At 36.0% G+C, this 19,874-nt stretch overlaps 1 long non-coding RNA gene across 1 annotated transcript in view; it reads left to right on the top strand.

Annotated features, from left to right (window-relative positions):
* LOC122141371 overlaps window positions 1–7,438 on the top strand; it is a 41,802-nt gene extending 34,364 nt beyond the window's left edge. Inside the window, exon 2 of the long non-coding RNA XR_006157760.1 lies at window positions 7,034–7,438. This is a non-coding gene — a long non-coding RNA (uncharacterized LOC122141371). The remainder of the gene's footprint in view (window positions 1–7,033) is intronic.
* Window positions 7,439–19,874: the final 12,436 nt, after the last annotated feature.

Genomic DNA, 19,874 nt, shown 5'->3' with positions numbered 1-19,874 from the left:
TTTGATCTTGCTTTTAATCCCAGATATAACTATAAAATATAATCTGGATTCATGTTTAATCAACATTATTCACTATTTATCAGTTATAATTATTCAGATTTGTTTCACTGTCCTGTTAAGATAGGTTACCAAACACTGTACGTTCAGTCAGTTATTCCCAGTTGAAGGTATTTATATTTTTCTATTAAGATACTATTTGTGTAGAACACAAATTTTCAGTTTCACAAATAATAAATAAAAAATTTGATTTACACAGATCTATTTACTAGCTCATAACACAATACCAAAAGTTAAAATGTAAAGCATATGATGAATTGTGAATTCAAGTATCTGTCTTATATTTTTTCCACACTTCTGTTTCTGTCTTTTTAACTTCCAAAGTTTGTAATAATTTTAAATCTTATGATTCAATTTCAGTTAAAGTTTTATTAAACTTGAACTGTAATATATCACATTGACTGAGATACTGTTTGTGTTTGTTCTTCAGGTGTGTTTGGTGATACAGACACAGTGAAGTCAGTGTCAGTGAAGGAGGGAGATTCAGTCACTCTACACATTAATGTTACTGAAATACAGACAGATGATGAGATCGAGTGGAAATTTGGAAATAACAAGAATCTTATAGCTAAAATTAATGGAAAGACCCAGTAAGATCTATGCGATGGTCCTGAGTTGAGATTTAGAGACGGACTGAGGCTGGATCATCAGACTCGATCTCTGATCATCACAAGTACCAGAACCTGGACTGCCTGGACTTTATGAACTGAAGATCAGCAGCAGCAGCTCAGCCGGGTGCACACAGATTCAATGTTTTTGTGAATGGTGACGTAGAGTATCACAGCTCACTTGTATTATATTCTACAGATTTGATATATGTATTTAAAGGATTCTTCTTAACATTGCAAAAAAAATAAAAAAAAAATAATAATAAATAAATAAATAAATAATATATATATACACACACACACATGCACTTTTACACACACACACACACACACCTGTACACATATATATATATATATATATATATATATATATATATATATATATATACAGGTGCTGGTCATGTTAGAATATCATCAGAAAGTTGATTTATTTCATTAATTCCATTCAAAAAGTGAAACTTGTATATTATATTTATTCATTACACACAGACTGATATATTTCAAATGTTTATTTGTTTTAATTTAGATGATTATAACTGACAACTAAGGAAAATCACAAATCTGTATCTCTATTCATTACGAATATAACTTAAGACCAATACAAAGAAAGGATTTTAGGAAGTCTCTGGCCAAACCTAAAAAAGTATAAAATGAAAAAAGTATGAGCATGCGGCCAGCACTCAATACTTAGTTGGGGCTCCTTTGCCTGAATTACTGCAGCAGTGCGGTGTGCAGCATGGAGTCTGAATCAGTCTGTGGCACTGCTCAGGGTGTTAAGTGAGAGCCCAGGTTGCTCTTGATAGTGGCTCTCTCAGCCTCTCAGCTCTTCTGCTAGTTCTGGTCTGGTATATCGCGATTTTCCTTCTTTCTCACAATACCCCATAGATTTTCTATGGGTTAAGGGGTCAGGTGAGTTTGCTGGCCAATTAAGAACAAGGGATACCATGGTCCCTAAACAGGTACTGGTAGCTTTAAGTAACTGTGTGCAGGTGCCAAGTGCTGTTTGAAAATAATAACACCTCAGCAGTGCCACAAGGCTTGATTGCCTCATGCCACTGCCGCACTGAAGCAGTCATTCTGCAAAGAGATTCCCGACCAAGTATTGAGTGCACTAACTGAACATAATTATTTTGAAAGTTTGGCTTTTTTGTAGTAAAAACACTTTTCTTTTATTGAGTCCGGATGAAATATACTGAATTTTTTGAGATAGAATTTTTGGGTTTTCATGAAGCTGTATGCCAAAATCATCATTATTAAAACAATAAAAGGAGCCTGAAATATTTCAGTTGGTGTGCAATGAATCTAAAATATATGAAAGTTTAATTTTTATCATTACATTATGGAAAATAATGAACTTTATCACAATATGCTAATTTTTTGAGAAGGACCTGTATATGATGAACCATCTCCATATAAAAGAGTTTTGCAAGAATCTCCTCCACTGACTTCAATTCTAACAGAAATGCATTTGGTCAATCAGTTCACCTGGGGAAGTCTCTGGACTGAATGGATAATTAAAAGTTTTTCACATAATGAATCAAATTGTGCTTGATTACTTGACATACACTATGAAACATGTCAATAAAATACTCCATAATTAGTAAAACAGTACTAATTAGTAACAAATTATTGCCTCCATGTCCACTGATGCTCAGTAGGTGAAGTGATGAGAACAAGACAGTCTATATTTGTACACACTAACAAATAATTATTAGGACACATTCTTGCTCTATTATTTGTCAATATAATTGTTGGTCTCTGTTAACACAGAGTTTTATTGCCTAATTATTTTATCCTGTATTGTGTCATACACGGCTATTTGACTGGTTGCTTGCTATTCACATTTACCAGAGCCAAAATCAAGCATTTCATTCTGATTATCAAGAGACAGGGTGGAAAATGTATTATGAAATTGTCAACTAAATAATGTGAGTTTATCATCACAATAAGCTTGTCATGAATGACATGCACTTAATACACATTTAGTGCTTTGGTTTCATAGTGTTTGTTACAGATTTACTATTTTCTCCTATTTATTTACTCTAACAATTATGACTGTCTCTCTTATGATGCTACAACACCAGCTCCTCCATCAACTCCTACTTCACATCCTACTTCACATCCTAGTTCAGGTCCTCATTCAGGTTCTTCAGGTAGTCCAGACAGATTTCTGATAGTGCTGATCTCTGCTACTGCTGCCGCTGGATCTCTGTTGGTTCTTGTTGCTGTTGTGGTATTTTGTGTATATAGGGGACAAAGAAGAACTGATGATCATGGTGGGATGATATAATTTGATAATACTAATATAATTGTTGATGAAAGAATTTTTTGTTATTTTTTTTTTTTTTGCATGCTATTATTTTTAAATAGATGAGATCCATGAAGAGGAAAATCACTTCACGCTGATCCAACATTCTACAAAAGAAGCGCTTTAGAAATCGGTAAAAGATTGTGCTGTCATCTGTGTGACAGAAAGAGTCATATTTAGATCGTTTAGGTTTTTTTAAGAGTATGCTTACCAATAAAACTACTAGTTTTAACTATTTGGGATTACTAAAAAACAGGTAACATTAACACTGTGTCAACACCGCATGTGACCCTTCAACACAACTGAACAGCTTGAATTGGTCTTCACTGCACAGTAGTGCACACTCTTGGAGTATGTCATAAATAGAAGGTTAAGTGTCATTAGTTTAGTGTCAGGGGATTTGTTGTGTCACGATCAATCCAGTGTAGACAGAAGCACTAGTTATAATGGGTTTTATTCATAAGCATAGCTTGACATTTGAGCTTGGAGGGCCAAACTGAGCAGTCGCACTTTTAAACACATTTTAGTATGTTTGACAATACGATTTCAAAGTAGGCTTTTATTAAACAAGTGTGTTAATCAAACACTGTGGGGGGAGAGTGTGAGGTGTCACTTTTTTAAACATTTTTTAGTGGACCAAAAATATTAATTTCCTGAGTGAAGTTTTTTTGCTGGGGTTAAGCCACTGAATGACTACCGCCGACTGAGGTCGCCACTGGTGACTACCCGCCGAAAGCTCCTCAGGTTTTTTGGTTCATTATTTCTGAGGCTGGTTTATTTTGTTAATTATATCGGTTTGGTTTCTATGATAAAACAAGCTCAGGCCGAAGGTTTATACACACATATGCGAGAGCCGCGGCCCATAAAAGAAAAAAAGCCATGTCAGCCAGAAGTGTTTTTATGTAAGTCGGCGGCTCTGGCCCATTATCTTCTCACAGAGCCGACAGTGCCGGAATCAGCCCGAGTGTGCTTGCTATCTGGATATATATTTACCATAGACTGTATAAAAACATGGGCGTAGTGTCCGTGACGTCACCCATAGTTTTCCGATAAATGTTTTTGATGCCAAAATTGGGCAGAGGCGGCCAACGCCATCTTGGCAGCGCGTCACCTCAAGTCACTCCTCCGGATAATGTCGTGTTAAATGGGCAAAAGTAGCGGCAAAAAGGCCTGAAACCCCGCCCACCCAGCTCTGCGATGGTGACAGCAGCGGCAATCCAACTGTCACTCAAGTGGCCACGCTTTTTATTATGCAGAATTTTAAGTCTTAATATAATTTAAACGGATGAGTTATTAAAAAAAAAAAAACCCTCAGCGTTGTCATAAAGGGCAAAATTAGCTATAGACCAAAATATTTTTTTGAACCAGTTTGTAAATATGTTTTTTTTTTCTGCTGTAAGGTTGGGCATTTTAACATCGGGTGTCTATGGGATTGCCTTTTGCAGCGAGCCTCAAGCGGCCAGTTTGAGTCACTTCCATGTGGGCTTCACGAGAGAGAGCGGGAGGTTGCCGCTTGATATTTACATGTTATAATTTTCATAATTGTTTTGCGTTCACATATTTTGTTAAGTTCATGTTTTAAACTGAGATGATGTGCATCAAAGTTTTAGTGGAAAAAAAAGTGTTTCAAACAGTCCTCATCTCTGCCACACAGCACCAGAGAGTGAAATGACAGAGACGTGCCGAAACGTTTCAAAGTGCAGAAAACTTGTAAAGCTTTGTAAATATTGCAACGTAATATACATTTACCTCAGAATAACCATTCAGTGTCAATAAGCACATCTTTCATCTAGAAAAATAACTATAAAGAGGAGCATTTTGCTATATTTATGCGCTATTGCATTTGAATATTTTTATTTAACCTATTGTCTACGTGATTCAACTCCTCCTATAAAACTGCATTTTACTAATTAAGAAAAACAGACTGAGAGTGTGAAAGACATACACTCTTAAAAATAAAGGTGCTTAAAAGGTTCTTCACAGAACCATTTTTGGTTGCACAAAAGAACCATTCAGTCAAAGGTTCTTTAAAGAACCATCTCTTTCTCAACTTTTTATAATCTGAAGAACTCTATTTCGCCACAAAGAACCTTTTGCGAAATGTAAAGGTTCTTCAGATGTTAAAGGTTCTTTATGATACCATTTAGACAAAAAAGTTTCTTCTATGGCATCGTGAAGCACCTTTATTTTTAAGAGTGTATGACAACATTTCCAGGATGCATGTAGGAGGAGCCCAAACTACACTCAGTGGCCGAGTAATGCTTATGGTCCATGATACTGGTACATATTCAGTGTAATAAAAAATTCTTTTTGATTGTATATTTCAAGTTGGAAAAGACATTTTGTTCCCACTTTAAGTGAACTTTAGTTCGCAGGTAATCAGCAAGATGGTATTAAAATGCTGATAAAGTCAAGAAAAGATGAGACATAAACAAATGTTTAAATGTAAATAAATAAAGAATAATAGTAAAATAAATAAAACACGTTTATTCTGTGATACCTAAATAAATTATTTGGCGGTTAAGGTTTTTTTTTTTTTTTTTTTTTTTTTTTTAAAGGGGCCAATGGCGCCTTACTCTATTATTATTATTTTCATTTTTTTTTTGGAGACCTGATCTGCATCTTCTGGGCTTAATTTAAGTTAAACACACTATGTCAGATGCACAAACACCTTTTGAATTAAGAAGAAAAATTTGACTTGCCAAACTCTGATAGTAGCCCTTTTCGGGAACAGCTAGATTATTTTTTCAAAATAATAATAAATTACAAATATATGGATGTAATTTACCTAAAAGGGACTGTGTTGTCCTTTAGTATAACGATGACCATACTAAAGTATTATATAAAAATTACACAACATTTGGTCCAAAAGGTCCTCCTGACATGAATGTAGCACAATGCCACCGCAAAGTTATAAGATTTGTTTTTAATGACTCTGGAAGTCCAGACTCTGGAGTCATTAAGCCTGGCGTCTTCATGAGCTTTCAGAAGGGTGCTTCTGAGCGCCCCTTTTGTGGCTACTTTGCGCCCACTTTTGCCATATAACATGGTATATTATTCACTTTTGCCGAGCCCACACTAAGGCAAGCTCTGCAGCAGATATTTACTCAACAGTCAAAAAAGGCATTATGTTATGAAAGTGTGGACTCAGGAAGACTGCTAGGGTTTAGGGGGCCATTTGGGACAGGGCCTATGAATGTGAGAAAGTCCAATGTAAAATATGGCCTTGATTTCTAAATAAAACAGCCAATGGCCAATTGGAAAAATCATCACATTGCTGCCGTTAATGACTCCCAATTAATATAAAAACAGTATTCTGAGACGTGTATTAAGTCTACTCATCCACATCAGTTGGTCAAGCCTAAAAAATAAGCTTTTTTAATGCTATTTAAGCATAGTTTTAAATTATTTTGTACCAACCAGAAAAAAAACATGTAAAAATATATATTCATGAATAAATTGCACAGTATTTTGTAGAGTTCTGTAGGTTTCAGTGGTGTATGTCTGGTGGATGTTGGTGGATGTTGAAGGTTGTTCACTGTTTAACACTGATTAAATGTTCTTAGTTATATTTTGTTCATGTTTTTTATCTGTAGTCAGGATGTCAGTATAAGTCCCGGATGTGTACTGTACAGAAGTCAGTCACCTGCAATCACATGCGATAACTATACAGTTCCTCAGTAAAGTGTTAACATGATTCAAAACCCAGTCATGTGTACATCATTCAACAGCCACCTAGTAGCTGTCAACCTCCAGCAAAGTCAACTGACCCACATGGTGACATGATATTACTGATGTGCCATGCAAATGAGTGATAGAAAACTGATTACACAAATTACTGTTCCGAATTACAGTTTGTGCCACCCATGTCTAAACCTGCCAACTAATCCATAACACATAAACAAGGACACTTACTATTAATATTTTTCTCTTTTAATCTTTCTGTTTTTTGTATTTAGTTTGTTTATTGTTTATTTTTTGTTTTTCTTTTGTTTTAATTGCTTACTATGAATATTGTTGGCTCTATGACAACTTTGTATCTCTTTGTGTTTTCTTTCAGAGTGCTAAACAGGAAGATGATGTGTATACGCTTGTGTTGTTCACAAACGTGAATTAAATCCTCATTAATTGAATGTTTCCTCATTAATGATGTTCTGATCACAGTCAGTAGGTTTTCATGCACACTAGAGGACATTTGCAACAATGCTGTTTTAAATCGAGAATGGTGTTCATGATAACATCCACTGTGTAGCAGCAGCTTATGTGTTCATGCAAAATAAGCTCCTTACTAGTTTTTTGAAGAGTGCGCATTAAAAAAAAAAACAAAAACAAAAAAAACCTAAAGTAACAGGTAAAGAGCATCTAGCAAATTTCAGAACAAAGCTTTCTGTAACAGCAATACAATTATTTGTTGACTATTGTGCATGTAAACTCTGAAAAGCAATATTATATTTAATTCAGAATATTTTTATGTGTTGTGTAGATTTTTTTATTTTATTGTGATCCTGCATGATAATGTATGTATCAGTTATATTAAAGGTCAAAGGTTAAAACAATCAAAAACATAGAAAGCAAAGTATCCTGGGATATCAACCATATTTTATTCTGGAGTTCCTAATCAAAGTGTTTTGTGTACCGATTCTGTACATTTAGTTTAAGTTTGGAGCTCTTAGAAACAATTCCAAATCCCATTCTCAATAATCCTAAAACTCATCCACAAGTAGCAGACATTAATCATACATGAACTTATCACAATTTCTGGCAAAGAGCACAGAGTTATATAAATGAAATCATATATTAAAAAAAAAAAAAAAAACTCCCCTGCTGTGTCTGCTGTGAGAGCTCACACGGGAACTGCTCAGATATTTGTTTTTCCAAGTATTTATTTTTAGCAGGAGCAGACTTAACCATGTTATATGTTAAATGTCATTATTTAAAAAGATGATAGTTATTATTCTGATGGTGTTAAACTCAAATTAAAACCTTAGTAATGTGAAGAATGACCTTTAATTTTGTCATACATATGATGTACTTTTTACAGTAAAGGTGCTGGTCATTTAATTAGAATATCATCAAAAAGTTGATTTATTTCACTAATTCCATTCAAAAAGTGAAACTTGTATATTATATTCATTCATTATACACAGACAGATATATTTCAAATGTTTATTTCTTTTTATTTTTGATGATTATAACTGACAACCAATGAAAATCCCAAATTCAGTATCTCAGAAAATTAGAATATTGTGAAAAGGTTCAATATTGAAGACACCTGGTGCCACACTCTAATCAGCTAATTGACTCAAAAAACACCAGCAAAGGCCTTTAAATGGTCTCTCAGTCTAGTTCTGTAGGCTACACAATCACGGGGAAGACTGCTGACTTGACAGTTGTCCAAAAGACGACCATTGACACCTTGCACAAGGAGGGCAAGACACAAAAGGGCATTGCAAAAGAGTCTGGGTGTTCACAGAGCTCTGTGTCCAAGCACATTAATAGAGAGGTGAAGGGAAGGAAAATATGTGGTAGAAAAAAAGTGTACAAGCAATAGGGATAACCGCATCCTGGAGAGGATTGTAAAACAAAACCCATTAAAAAATGTGGGGGAGATACACAAAGCGTGGACTGCAGCTGGAGTCAGTGCTTCAAGAACCACTACACACAGAAGTACGAAAGACATGGGTTTCAGCTGTCGCATTCCTTGTGTCAAGCCACTCTTGAACAACAGACAGCGTCAGAAGCGTCTTGTCTGGTTTAAAGATAAAAAGGACTGGACTGCTGCTGAGTGGTCCAAAGTTATGTTCTCTGATGAAAGTAAATTTTGCATTTCCTTTGGAAATCAGGGTCCCAGAGTCTGGAGGAAGAAAGGAGAGGCACACAATCCACGCTGCTTGAGGGTCCAGTGTAAAGTTTCCACAGTCAGTGATGGTTTAGGGTGCCATGTCATCTGCTGGTGTTGGTCCACTGTGTTTTCTGAGGTCCAAGGTCAACGCAGCCGTATACCAGGAAGTTTTAGAGCACTTCATGCTTCCTGCTACTGACCAACTTTATGGAGATACAGATTTCATTTTCCAACAGGACTTGGCACCTGCACACAGTGCCAAAGCTACCAGTACCTGGTTTAAGGACCATGGTATCCCTGTTCTTAATTGGCCAGCAAACTCGCCTGACCTTAACCCCATAGAAAATCTATGGGGTATTGTGAAGAGGAAGATGCGAAATGCCAGACCCAAGAATGCAGAAGAACTGAAGGCCACTATTAGAGCAACCTGGGCTCTCATAACACCTGAGCAGTGCCTCAGACTGATCGACTCCACGCCACATTGTATTGCTGCAGTAATTTAGGCAAAAGTAGCCCCAACTAAGTATTGAGTGCTGTACATGCTCATACTTTTCATGTTCATACTTTTCAGTTGGCCAAGATTTCTTCAATTTATTTTTAGATCTGGAAAGAAATGTGGTTTCATCTGTTGAGTAGACAGTTTGTGCATGAGAATGTGGTTAATGCTGGACGTTTGTGGTTAATGTGCATCTGTGTGCATGTCTTGGTGTTTATTGTGTGAGTGTGTTTCGGTGAATAGCATGTAAACGGTAGTCCACAAACTTGCATTCTTCTTTATGTGAAACGGTTTTATTGCAAAATAAAGTAGGCTACATAATCCATGAATGCTTATGTTCTGCAAAAAAAAATAAAATAAAAAAAAATAAAGATTACTGTGAAATGTTAAAATATATAATATAATATAAGTTTGATATTCAATGGCATATGCATCTGACTATATATCTATGACCTTACATACAATGATTCTGCAGATTAGAAGTGTTAGTTTTAGCAAAAGTTATCCGCAGCTATAGCAACACGTAGAAGATGTTTCTAAAAAGTTTCTACTATTCTTGATATCACACTTAGGTCTGCAAATGTGTTTTGAGAAGATGTCATGTTGGTTTGTCAATGTAAAAAAAACCCAAGTGAAAGTAAAAAAATATAAAAATTCAGTGCATGATTTATGGCAGGTTGTAATATTTATGAACTATTATTTTATTGTAAATTATGTGTATCATAACCTTCTTAACCATGATTTATTTTTTCATTCCTTTTTGGGGAGTTTCTAAAAGCAACAACATTTGTCATTAGCAGTTTGATTTAAACATTGATGCTTTTCTATTAAAAAGCCCTTAACAACAACCACTATTCAGGACAGCATGACAAACACCAACCAGTCACCAACCAAGTGAAAGTCATGACATTTGCCAAGTATGATAGCCCATATTTGGAATTGGTGCTCTGCATTTAACCCATCCAAGTGCACACACACAGCAATGAGAAGTGAACACACCGTGAACACACACCCGGAGCAGTGGGCAGCTATATATCCAGCGTCCAGGGAAGCAACTGGGGGTTCAGTCCCTTGCTCAAGGGCACTTCAGCCATGGGTATTGAGGGAGGAAGAGAGCGCTGTTCAGGAATGCTCAGGAATGGCCTGAACCTAGACTACTCCCCTTCCCCATATAAGTGTAGAATGACCTCGAAGTGAGGAGATGGGGTGGAGGAGGGATGCTGATAAACCGTCAATGGATAGAGGTAAGTCAACTATTTTTATAACATGGTGTTGATTAACTTGAGTGCGCTCCACCGGTGTTAATTAGGCTTAATACTTTACTTATCAAAAATGGTTATCTGCAATGCAGAGTAGGCCAATTAAACATCTGTTATTTCAAATAACAGTGGGTTAGGGGTGTGCAGGTACGAGTAACGGTACTGAACGGTTCATGGGGCAAATTCCAAATGTAAGTAATCATCCCTATCCCCTTGCAGTGGGGACTTTGGAGTGAGCAGAGCACATGCGTGCCATTATGTAGTCGTTAGGAATACACTTGGCAAAGGGAGCGATGTAATTTCTTCATTATCTTCAGCTGGGATGTTCAGATGACAACGCAGCAGTGTCTGTCAGCAGATTCAATGATGGACACCGGTATAAAATAATATACATTTTATATATTAAAAAGTTTTATATAGAGTAGTTTTTATATATAATATAGCATATTTTAAAAACTTTTTAAAATATAAAATGTATGTTTATTTGCAACAGTTATGCTAACAACAATAAAAAGACATTTATGACAGTAAAACAGTGACATCTGCATTGTCTCACTCAAACCCTGACGGTGTGACATAGTCACCTTTTATAGATCACCGATCACCAGATCAGAGCGGATCTTTTAGATTCAGGAATTCCAGGAGAAGATGCTGAGCCAAGAGCCTTAAAAACCCCACCCTAAACTTGTTCCAGGCTCCAGCCTAGTCTTTCCATTCATCAAGATCCTCTGAATGCAACTGGTTTCCCCAAAGTGCATCAGAAGTCTCTTTCAAACAGGCCAGATGTGAAAGTATCAAACTTAGTCTTATTAATTGATACATTAACTATAAAATGCATTTGCACCTTTTTACAAAGGTGTGTGTGAACTAAGAAACTGATGTTTCCTTCAGGCTGTAGATCTGCTGAATATCAAATTGTACCATAGCTTCATATATTTAGTTCTCTTCTCTTTACTGCCGTAAAACTTGTAAAACTTCTTAACGGCAAAAATTATTAAAATTGTTACTATAGCTACAGAGGAAGGAGATACATATTGCCGATGAATGCGGTTTGAATTTGCATCTGTTCCTCACAGCAAGCATCACATGGATACAGATGATTTAAATAAAAATAAAATACTTTCATGATCATTTTATTTAATGCTTGTGCATGACAGCATACTTATAAAAATGTTGTGCCCCATGGTAAACCAAATAAATATTACATGATAATGGTTAAATGATCTCTCTCTCTTTTCATGTAAGGATTCTAAGATTATTTGTACCAAGAATAATAATATAAAATGTAATCAAATTATAATTAAGTGCAGTTTAATGCACTTGACTGATTTGCTTAGTTTTGAAATGATAATGTTTCATTCTGTTTTGAATTGCCATTTCAAAGACTACAGTTTAACAATACTACAGTTCATTAAAATGTATGTGATCATCATTTAAACATTATCATGCAATATTGTATTTATCTTGTTTATCATGGGTCATATAATATGCTGCCAGATCTTAGCCTGATTTGGGCCACATATCACTGGACTGATCTGGGCCACACTCCTCCCACCAACAATCGGCCCTCAGATTGTTTGCCGGATCCATGCCGTGCCGTCATTGCCACACATGGCCCAGCTCTGCCTGAAAGAGTACATGCCATTGCCAACACGAGGCCACCAGTGCCAGCTTGAGGCCACATTTGGACCAAGTCCGTTTGCTATGTGGGATGTTAGACTAGTTTAAGTGTTTATGTAGTTAATAAAGTCTTACTTGTATTAACCAATCACAGACGATTCTGTAGTTAAGTTAAGTGTAATAAGCCTTGACAAAGAACTCAATGCAGAACTCATCCTGTCTGACAAACACAAAGTGTACGAGCAGTAAATGTTTCTCAGACAGTGTGTGAGAACTGGATTTTCTATTAAAATGGGAATCCGAATGCAAAAAAACAACAACAACAACAACAACAACAACGTGATATTCTATTTGGAACCGTTTACATCATGGAAAGGGAATTATGCATTTCTAAGGCAACACTATCAATGGAGAGGTCAGCTATTTCTTAAGAAACGTTACAAACGCAAACTGGTTCTTGATACAAGAGATAGAAGAAAATTCACAAACTGTACAATTAAAAGTTTATCCAAATGCAATAAAATTAACAATTCAAAAATAAAAACATTTTTCAAGCAGTATGAGCCTCCAGAATGTGTGTCAAAGTAACTTTGAAGAAAATCTCACCTTGAAGGATCCTGATGACGTCAAGGACACAGACTTGGGGGACTGTGAAGATCTGAGCTGTTTTCTGGGATTTGCTGGGTGTTGTTTTGATTGTCAGGTGGCTGTTTATTAGTCAAAAGAGCTCATCCCAAAACTATGATATGGTTCGAGACTCTCCTGTAAAGTCTGCGGGATGTTTTCATCTGTAGGGCATAAATCTGATCGATTTGTAAAGGAACAGCACGTGCAGAATATAATAGTGCAATTATTACTATTTGTGTTCCTCATAATTTACATAATTTTCTTTTACCAAGAAAAGTCCAACAAGACAAAACTTCTTTGCGGAAGTTTAATAACTTCAGAGTCCTCGAGACACTCGTGTATTGTGACGTCACGCGAACATGGCGACACGCAGCGAGCTGGACACATTAACACTAGGCTTGTTTGAGATGTGCCTTCCTTGCCTCGCCTGAAATGTAGGCGAGAGTAGTCGGCTGCAGTAAGGGGAGGGGTCAAAAAAGACCTTTGAATTCGGACACTTCCTGAATCTCGCTGTTTTGTCGCCTGCAAACATCAGCAATGGAGGAGAGCGCGTTCGCGTTTTTTATTGCAGATGCAGTGGATGTAATCGAAATACAACTGTTTTGTCATCATGTGCATCAATTCCTTTGTTCTGCTGAACACAAAGGAGGAAATTTAGAAGAATGTTTGCAAACAAGCAGGTTTCTGCCACCATTTCACGTCCATAGTATTTTTCCATACTATGCAAGTAAAAGCTGTTTTGTAGCAAACATTCTTCAGAATTTCTTCCCTTGTTTTAGGCCAGATCCTGACACTTCTCAGATGAAACCACACAAAGATGAGGCATAATGGCTAAACAGTCCATTTAGATATGTGTGCATGTATATTTTTAATGGATTGATTTATTAATTCCCACAAACATACAATAGAATAAAGTGAAAATTTACAAGGAAGAATTCTAATTAAGAGAAAAATAAATAAACGAATGTCCTAATTCTTAACTTCACTAGGCGTGTTTTGTTTTTGTTTAGTTTGCATGTAAATATAAATAAATAAATGGGTAATCTAATTCTTAGAATAAAGAGAAAATGTATCAGTTGACATTCTCAGCCAGTGAGCATGAAGCTGTGTCGTCAGTCAGTCGTTTCCCATCATACTTTTGAATAGCGCAGACGGTGGAGAGCAACTGCGCTCGACTGCTCAATCCCACACAGCCGCCTCGGTGTCGCGAGAGTTTTTTGGCACACGTCAGCATGACACCAGAGCAAGGCGGACGTAACTTGGACACTTTTCTAACCGGCATGCATCTCGCGGTGATCACCGGTGATCGGTTCTGCGCAGATTTTGCTCATCTCAAACAAGCCTATTCACTTTTAAACAAATAAAACATCAAATGGCGTTACATCATAATAAAACCTCGCAGCAAACGTTTGCGGAATCAAATGTGAAACACACTAAATGACGCTCTCGCGCAGTGCTGCAGCTTTGGTTTCTGTTTCTGTTTTTCCAGCAGTTCACGTCTGTCCTGTGATTATACTGGAGCTGTGCTCTGATTGGTCGTCTCTGCTCTGGTGGGCGTGGCTACTGTGGCTGTTCTGGTTCATGACATCATATCCACAAGAGGTTAAGAAAACACATCAGATGTAAATGCTGTGACATATTGGAGTTTTAATAATTAAATTTGACAGTATATGCAATGATTTAAATTAAAATATAGGCTTGATATAAATAAAATCAGCAGGAAGTTCTACATGTGGGTGCAATTACATTTGCCAACTTTATAAAAATAATTGCTTTGGTTTTTGTACAATGATATTAAATAATATTAAAAAAAAAAAAATAAATTACTAGGCTATTATTTATTTTGTCCAATCGTATAACTGGGTCTTTTAATCATGAACATTCAAAAATAGCAATATACATGTAGGTATATTTCAGGAAGCATGTATCTTATCTTTGTACAGTGATGATCTTGTCGCTAGTGGCGCCTCACTGTGGAAAAACTACGAACTACAACAGTAACTATGTACATATTTCTACATAAAACAGACACGGTACTATTATATTTTTAGTTTTCATTTAGCCAAGTACACCCGGCTGCAGCCTGCAGATCGAGGCGGGGCGGCACCTGGGGTGAGGTGGCACGTGCAGCCCCGCCCCATACCTACTCTGCGTAGTTGGTGTAGGAAAGAGTATGTTGATTAAAAAAAGCTAAAAACGCCAAGTAGGGGTAACTGCAGCCTGGAGCAATGGGCGTGCTTACATATGCTACAATAACCTGCAAGTGGTGCATGTTCTGCTTTAAATTTCCGGTTTAGGGATGTGTCAGGTGTGCTAAAAACACAAAATTGACTGATTGTCATTTTCCAGCAAATAAAGATTACAATATATTCTTACTACAATATTGTGTGTGATTATGTTGATAGAGATAAATCAATGGATTAAAAACAATGCAGCTTACACAGTCATTTCCTTTTATATTTCTCAGGAAAGGGTTCTTCACAACCAGTGTGTTGGCAACTTGAATATACTCTGCATTAGTTGGATACCTAGCAGAACGATAGAAACAAACTCTAAATTAGAGTTTTTTTTTTATTTTGTCTAATAGTCTTCATAGACTGTGAATTGATCTTAGTTCAGTTGTAATAGCAGAGGTGGTAATAATTATTATACTTACGGGATGTATTCTGTACTGTATTGCACAAAAGGACCTTGATACAAACTTGTATCAAAACAGAGGGCTTTACGCCTTCGATGCGAATCTGGTCATTATTTTATGTCTCTGCTTACGCCCCAATTATGTCTAATAAACAACGACAAACCAATTGCCAAAAGCTTCAAGCTATAATGCAAAGGAAAAATTATGAATTCGTCATTGTACATGTGACTTATCTTTAATAAACATATTTGTGGTATATAAAGTATAGATAGATAAGTATAGATAAACGTATGATGAATAATTACCTCACATCTTATTACCGCAACTTCTCTTGTATGTAGAAATTCCATTAAATGTATATCACCTTTGCATATTAGAGAAACCTTTTGTGCGCGCCCCTACGCTGCAGCACGCATATTGCTCCAGGCTGCAGCTACCCATATCTCAGCACGCTGTACTATACAATACAAACAGTATACAATACATCCAAAGGCTAAGCAAACAGAGCAGAAAATATCAATCAGAATCAGTTACAAAAAAAAATCCACAAATTATTTACGAGAATCTCAGATCAGAACTTGAAGACTCTATACCAAGTAACTCCCTCCAAAGCATCTTGGCAACCAATCACTGCAGCAACTTACCGGATGGTGGCCAAAGCTCTGTCCCTGTTTCTCTCTTCCAACATACTCAAGCCAAGTCTCCTTTATTTTGAGGAAAGTGCTTTTTAATAATACGGAATTGACTGTGTCAGAAACAACTTTACAGTGATACACAGAGAAATGGTGTCAATAATGCAGAAGGACAATGGTAAAACTTTAAATTCCATCATTGACATACGTGCAGAACCCAGTGATGCCACCATCTCTCAGTCTAGCTTCAGTAATATCTATGCAACCTACTAAAATCAAGTCCTTTGACATTCGCTTTAAATGAAGTGTGTCACAACTATGCAGTTTCAGAAAGGATGAGCGGCAGCAAGGAAACAAAAACTCCACTGGTGACAAGGGAATGGAGAAAAGCCAGGTATTCAGCCTAGCCAGTTCTCCTCTGATAAGTATCTAAACCAGCAGTCCAATTTGTTGATTCCAGGCTTGCGGCAGGAGGTCAGATTGTGCAGAAGAAGACAATATGTTTTATTTTATATAGCTTTTTCCTTCCTGGCCCACAAGCACTGGAACATTTCACACCAGCAACAAAAATTGATAACAAGGGAAAACACCTCATTTGACACACCCACTGCAACACGGAAGGAAGTAATATGAGATTTATGTAGGTGGGAAGACATAAAATGAAATGAAATAGCCAAATACACTTGTAAATTAGTGATGGTGCTGATTTTCAACAAATAGCTTGAAGCTGATTCTATAAATTCACTAAAGGATCGTCTTTGATGCAGCTGGAATCTAAGGTTTAAAAACATTTAACTGAGAAGGACCTGCTTCCATTGAAGATAGGCGAACCTAGGTACAGAAAGGCAAAGTCCAGAATTTAAGACCGGAGCAAAACAGAAGGGGAATGAAGACCGGAGTGTGCGAGAAGGTATGGAGGAAGCAAGACCTTTAAGTGCCTTAAAGGTGAGCTGAAGAATTTTGTTTTGAACACGAATAGATACAGGCAACCAGTGAAGATTAAAGGGGTGAGGTGAGCAGATTTTTTTTGTGGAAGTTAATAATCTGGCAGCAGAATTTTGAATGTACTGCAGACGAACAACGGAGTGAGCTGGTAAGCCAAAGAAAAGAGTGTTACAATAGTCAAGGCGAGTGGTAAAAAATGCATGCACTAATGATTCCACATCTTTTCTACTGAGAAAAGGATGAAGTTGTGAAATTCAACATATTTTAAAGCAGCCTTGAGAGTTTACAATGGTCATCCAAGGTCAAAGTGATGTGGGGCCACATCATTTACTGTTCAAAGTGTGTGTATGTTCACTGCTGTAAAAAAGTACCTGATGAACATGCAAGCATGTAGATAATGAATTTATATAACAGCATATCATTTTTATACAGTGTCACTTTCACTTTTTACACCTAATAGTAGCCTTAAGAAAAATAGAAATAGCTAAGGCCAAAGCTAAACATCAATTTTTTTATTAGAGATGGAGACCAATTATTAACATTTCTGTTTTATTCAAGTTCAGACTAAGAAAATTAGAATTTAGCCAATCCTTTAATTCACTGACACATTAAGATAAGGATGCCATCGACTGGGTAGAATAAAAGGGTCAAGAATCATCTGTTTCCTGTGGTCTTGTCCCGGTGGTTGTCTGAGACAAAGTCTTTAAAGGGGTCTGTATCTATATTTTAAACCTCTAATCAAATATGTAAAAGAAAATACATACTGTCAAGACAGCAGAAGTGTGCCCTCTTTCGAAATGAGTCTGTATACAACAGACTTCTGAATTTGGAACAAATCAAAGACAGATTTAGATTTAGACAACCAAGTGGTTTTTGGTTTAAATAGAAGACAGATTTGGTTTTAGAAGAGATGGTGAACTTAGTATTTTGATGTATATATTTACAGTTGGAAAGAGATGGAAAATGTGTGTGTGTTGGAGTATGTTGCACAGTTTAAGGGGGTTGGAGTTTTATAATTTGACAGATTCATTGTAAGGAGTGTGTTTTAATGATATCATTCTCTTCTGTTTTAGTGTTGTGGCTGGATTATTGGATTATTGAGAGTCAAAAATAATGAATGTCAGCGGTATTGTCTTTTATATAAAGGGAACTTTTAATGTTTCTTTAATCATGTGTAGTGTTTATCTTGAGTATGGTTTCTTATTTTGCAATGTGTTGTCTCTATATTGCTATATTGTTATGTGACATGATGGGACCTTTCTTATATAAACTGTTGCATCCATGAAGCTGAGGGATTCTCTGATTGCTATGAGATCCTCCCACGTTATCTCTTTTGTGTTTTTTTTTTTTTTTTTTTGCATTAAAGATTTTTGATTTTATGTATTAACATTGATTTGTTCGAATAAAAATGTGCCTGTTGATTAAACATCATTGCCCCTTTAACCTGGTTATTTTTGACCTCTTTAGATCATACTATCGCAGATGCAAATGTAGACTAATAGATTATTAGAAACAATAGAATTTTCATCTCAAAATATGTTTAAATGATGTTCCAATTATTTGTAAAAGTAAACAATCTCTCACTGTACATTTCTGTTCTTGTTATGGTGGTGCTTAAGAGCCGTTTCCATTACATCAGTCTGCACTTCATTAGAGCACCCCTCACTAATTACAGAAGCACCATCAACGAATTGATTCTGAATGTAAGAGCTAAAAACCCTAAACCCAGAAGATAAAATGCACAGACTAGTAATATGTAATTCAAAAAAAGTTGTGTTAACAGATATTTATTTATTTAAGGATGTGAATATATGAAAGGAGAAAATAATGTTTTTAGCATTAGATATGAGTGAGGATTTGGGAAGAAAAACAAGAGATTCCACATGTAGAGCAGTAGAAATACTCAAGGAATATTGAATATTGATATTTGAACACAAAATACAGGTAATTTAGATTTTTGGGGGGGTCATTTTTGATTGATTTGATTAATGTGTTCCTGCATGTTAATACATGTTTCTGTTATATAAAGGTCAAAAGATCAAACATATTCACATACAGAGAAAGCTGAGCATCATGGGGCATTAAAGGGGTCATATGATGCTATTTTCAAAATCATTATTTTGTGTATTGGGTGTAATAGAATATGTTGGCATGCTTTAATGTAAAAAATATTATTATAGTGCATTTATGTTTGTCATCTTTTCATAAACGGAGAACAGAGGATACTATGTTTGTAAACAGAAACCCTTCTGAGAAAAATGTGTTACTCTACACTTTAGCAAACTCCACATTTGGACAGTTAATAGCAAATAATAAAATACACATACAGGTTCTAATTCAGAAGTGCCAGACTGTCCTAATTGCCTCATTTTTTACAATCAGTCTTTGTGCACAGCTGGCTGTACTCTCCAGAGTTTCATGGTTCTTTAATTTGTCATTATGAAAATGAAAAGCTCGAGCTTTAGTGTTATTGTTCTGTGTTAGTGTTTGAATTTGAATTAATGTAAATGTCATTGTCTTAGGTTATAGTAGTATAACAGTGTTTAGCATCTTTGATTCGGTTAGGAGACTATTTTGACAACTCCACATCCAACTTTGTGTTTCCAATTTAAGTTTATCAAACTTTTTAATGTTTTTGTTACTCATATGTTTGACCAAGGGTAGGCTGACAAAATTAATAACAAATAAATGACATACTAAACTTCTTATATATTCTGCAATCAAACTTATGAATAGGCACCGCTGATAAAACACTGGGACCTGCAGGTGTTATTCAGTTTTATTTAGAATAAATTTAGAGTTATATTAGAAATCTTTTTTTTTTTCTAATTAGTTAATGCTG

The sequence above is a fragment of the Cyprinus carpio genome, chromosome B22 (genome assembly GCF_018340385.1).
Source record: "Cyprinus carpio isolate SPL01 chromosome B22, ASM1834038v1, whole genome shotgun sequence".
NCBI classification, from domain to species: domain Eukaryota; kingdom Metazoa; phylum Chordata; class Actinopteri; order Cypriniformes; family Cyprinidae; genus Cyprinus; species Cyprinus carpio.
The sequence above is the reverse complement of the archived record's forward strand: the minus strand, read 5'-3'. Positions and strand labels throughout refer to the sequence as shown.